Here is a 4430-nt window from a genome sequence, read left to right on the forward strand (position 1 = left end):
TGTCCAGGTAGGCTCCCTGTGATCTGTGTGGCCCGTCTACTTACCGCAGCAGTCCTTATTGTTAATTTCCTCTGGGGGATGGCATAGCCAGGAGCATGGGGCTCCTGGTACCATTGTCGGGTGCCCGGCATCTTCCCTCTGCTCTCTGGAGGGGCCCTTCAGGGTCCTGACTTGCCAGGCGGACCCCCCACTACTCCTCCTGTCTAAAACTTTCCTACTTGCTATCCCTTTCTCTAAAGTTCCTACTAACGTACTTGATAATCTAAAAATGCTCTGTCAGGCCAAGATGATAACAGTTTGTTCAAACTATCTTTTGTGCATTTCAAAATATGATGCTTAGAAAGATCATGCCTTACAATGCATTAATCAATCATAATTGACAAGCATTGAAGATGATGTTAAGGAGAAAAGGAAGGTTACCGGTTACCCCTCATGCCCTACCCCATGGCTGAGTAGCTGCCCTGACTCTCTGTTAAATGTTGCCTGGAGCCCATTTAATCTTCTTTACCTGAATGCTTGGTATTTAGAGTTTACATCTTATCGTTTATTTACTCATATTCTCATTTATCAAGTAAAATAAAACAGGAAAGAGACTATTCTTTGGAGTTTGAATAAAGAAGCTTGGTCTATATTTGTTTTCACTTATGTGTAGAGAAAAATGAAGAGCACTTTCAAAATATACTTAATAATGAAGAATTAGAGAATTCTAGGATTTTACAGCTGGTAGGAAACTAAAGGAACATAAGACATAATAACAGAATGAAGACTAGAACTCAAGACCTTTTGGCTTTTCAAATCCTTGTGCTTATAGGGGATCATACATTTCAGTGAAAATTATGTTGTATAAATATTCTAACTATATTACTTGTAATGTATTTCATTAAAAGTGCTTAAGTTACTGGTAGCTCAGTTGAATAGAATGCTAATGTTATACACACACACACACACACACACACAGACTTGAGGAATCAGAGAACTTTTTTTTTTAAAATTTAAATTCAATTTGCCAATATATAGTATAACACCCAGTGCTCATCACAACATGGTGCCCTCCTTAAATTCTTATTCGGAGATTTAACTGTCAATAAACTTTCAATGTGTTCTTTTAGATTTGATATTCATACAAACTCCAGGATAAGAAAATAACTATTATGTCATCATCTCAGTATTAGGAAGCCAGCCACAGTACAACATCAACATCTATTTCTTGGCTTGGCTTTTAAATCGATGAGTACTCAGTCATAAAATTAGTGCTTCAAAGATTTAGGAGCCTGGATGAGACAGATGTTCCTTCATGCATAATTCTCAGATCTTATCCTAAATAAGGCACTACAACATCACTGAATATTTCATTCATTCGTTCCATAAGTATTTATGAAGTATTTATTATTAGCCAAGTATTGTGCTAGGCACTGAGGAACATAGAAAGTAGAATAAGACATTTCTGCCTATGGCAGTAACCATTGATCCTTACCAGTATTTGTGTTCTCCTCTTCTTTTGGGACACACAGCTAGATTGCATTTTCCAGTCTCCTTTACCATGTTCCTACCAACAGAATGCAATGGAAGTGTCATGTGCCTCTTTTAGACCTTCCCCATAAATATATCCCATGTGTGATTCTCACCTCTATCTCTCTTTTCATCTGCTACATAAATGAAGAGGACTCAAAGGACCTGGAATAGAGAGAAAGGAATCACAAGAAGACAGGAGCCTGGGTTCCTGGCTATGTAGTACGTAGATTCTTCCCATTCCTGTCAATCTACATTTGCATGTGATTAAACAAGAAATAAATTTCATTGCATTAGGCCACTAAGATGCTCTAACTGCTTATTAGAGCAGTTAGTTAACTGTAAGTTTTCCTATATAACAAACACCCTCCAAATTTAGTGGCTTAGAACAGAAGCATTCTGTGTGTTAGCAGTTTGAACATGGTCAACTAGGATGGATCATCTGTTTTCCTCAAGGCACTGCTAGGCTTACTCAAGGGTTCACGGTCAGTTTGTAAGTCAGTTAGAAGCTGACCAGTACCAATGGGCTTCTCTCATGAGTCTAGAGTTGGTGCTGGCTCTTTGCTCAGCCATGCTTCCAGCATGCTAGCCTGGACTTCTTTGAGAGGTAAGGCAAGCCTCACTTTCTAAGCACCTTTAAAGCCTCTGCATGAATCATGTTTACCAGTGTTCTATTGCCCCAAACAAATCATATAGCCAGGCTTAGAGTCAATTTGCACATTGCACAAGATTATGGCTATGGAGAAACGTGATTCCCTAGGAGCTAGCAGCTTAACAATCACTACGCCACGCTTGATGAGTACATTGCTCTTAGCGAGCTCAGAATTCTAAGAGAGAGGCATATAAATAATTACAATACTCTTATGAGAAGCATTAGAACCAAAGCATGAGAACAATGCTACGGGGGCACTCAAAAAGGGAATGGCTAACTCTGCTTAGCCTGGGCCTCATGGCAAAACTTACACAAATAAGGTAATTTTGGTGCTGGCTGTCGGAAGATGAGAGGATTTTGTTAGGAGTGCCACGAGTACATGACTTGGTTGTGGAAAAGGAGAAAGGACAGTCTAGAAAGGGAAAGTAAGAGTACATGAAAAAAGATGGAAATCAGAAAGAATATGGCCTGTGTGGGAGTTCAGAAGAGCCTAATCATACTGAGGTTTTAGTAGACAGTACTGCGAAATGGGCTGCACACATAGGTAGTGCCAGGTGATGATAAAAGTCTATGCCAAGGAGTTAGGAATAAATTGACAATGTTGGATCAGAGAATATACTTTATCAGGGTACTCAGAATATCGGTGGTCAAACAATTGGTGACATTGGAAGATGAACCCAATGCAGCATTTTGGTGGGACAAGAAGGTGACTCCAGCAGGCACAAGGAGAGAATGTATCTCAGTACACACACTTGAGTGTATAAGTAAGATTATTTTCTTAATTTTTCTAAAATTGAACATAATTTCTGCCTTATACCTCCATTGTACAGGATGACAAAAGAAAAAAGTGGTCAGTAACTTTTTGGCTACCTCTTTACTTCAGAATTGTGTATAGGCTTTGCAGGGCTAACCTAGTACAAAGGGTACCCAGGCTCCTCTGGCATATGTCTTCAGGCTGTGAAAGGTCTAGCAGTTCACTCTCTTAACTCCATGCTGTTTGTGGATATATAGAGGTCCCTCTCGGGAACCTGTGCCACAGAGAAGAGGACAACTCTATGAGCCTATCTCTAGCCTTTTGTGCCTAGACATACTGCAGTGTTTCTTCACTGGAGACTTCTGTCTTCCTGAGGCTGTGCCCAGAGATGGACACAAGTCTTTTTTGCTCCCAGGTTCTACAGACATCTGAGACCTTTATCTTTCATGAGAAATTTCTCAGAGACAGCAAAACAATCTCTTCTATTCCAGCTACTATTGCTTCATAATAAATCAGCTTAAAATTTAGCATCTTAAATAACTTCTTATAATCTCAGAGAATTGGGTGGGTTGAGAATTGAGACCAGGCACAGCAGGCATGCTGGCTCTGCTCTGCCACACCTGGTCTTCAGCTGGGGAGACTCAAAGACTGGGGACTGGAGTCATCTGAAGATGCATTCACTCACTTGTCTGGAGCTGAGTGGGGAAAGCTTGAGACTAGGACTGCTGACTGGAGCTCCTACCACGGCCTTTCTATGTGGCTTGGCTTCCTCAGAGCATGGTGGCCTCAAGTTTTAGCGAGGATTCTTACATGGCAGTTTTTGGCACTGAGAACCCTTGTTCTAGAAAGTAAGGTAGAAGCTGCCTTATGGCCCAGCCTTACAAGTCACACAAGGTACTTCTGCCATACTCTACTGGTTGTAGAAATTAAAAGCCCATGCAGATTCAAGGCAAGGAGACCTAGACCATCTCTCCATGGGAGGAGGATGTCAAGGAATTTTGGAGCCAAATTTGAAAACCACCCAACTTGTCTCTTATCTCTGATGTTCATTTTCCCTTTCAACCTGAGGATTTTGTCATAGTCTGAGGCCCTGGGTGGGATGGGAACATAAGGGATGAGGAATATTTGCTCTGACTCATGCTGTCTTGTCTAAAATATTTTATCCACACCTGAGTTCTTTCCATTCATTAAGAGCCTGAGTGTTTTGAAACTCAAAAGCCAGAAAGAGGCAGAAAGAAAGAACACTGCCTTTTGTTGTCACATTCCTTCCCTGAGGTAAAAAGATCTACAGATAAACCTAACTACCTGAAGTGGTGAAGGACCAAAGGGATGAGGAAAATACTGGGGAGGGCCGTGGGAGGGGGACGGAAGGAGCCAGTTAATATTGTCATTATTTATTTTTTATTCCATATGTTTAACATTTAAATGCTATTCCAGCAAACATGCAACAAAGCAAAACAAAAATATTATTGCTCTTCTCTGATATTTTACTACTAATAATTTTGCTGTATATAT

Source organism: Canis lupus, chromosome 13 (genome assembly GCF_048164855.1).
Source record: "Canis lupus baileyi chromosome 13, mCanLup2.hap1, whole genome shotgun sequence".
Classification (NCBI taxonomy): Eukaryota; Metazoa; Chordata; class Mammalia; order Carnivora; family Canidae; genus Canis; species Canis lupus.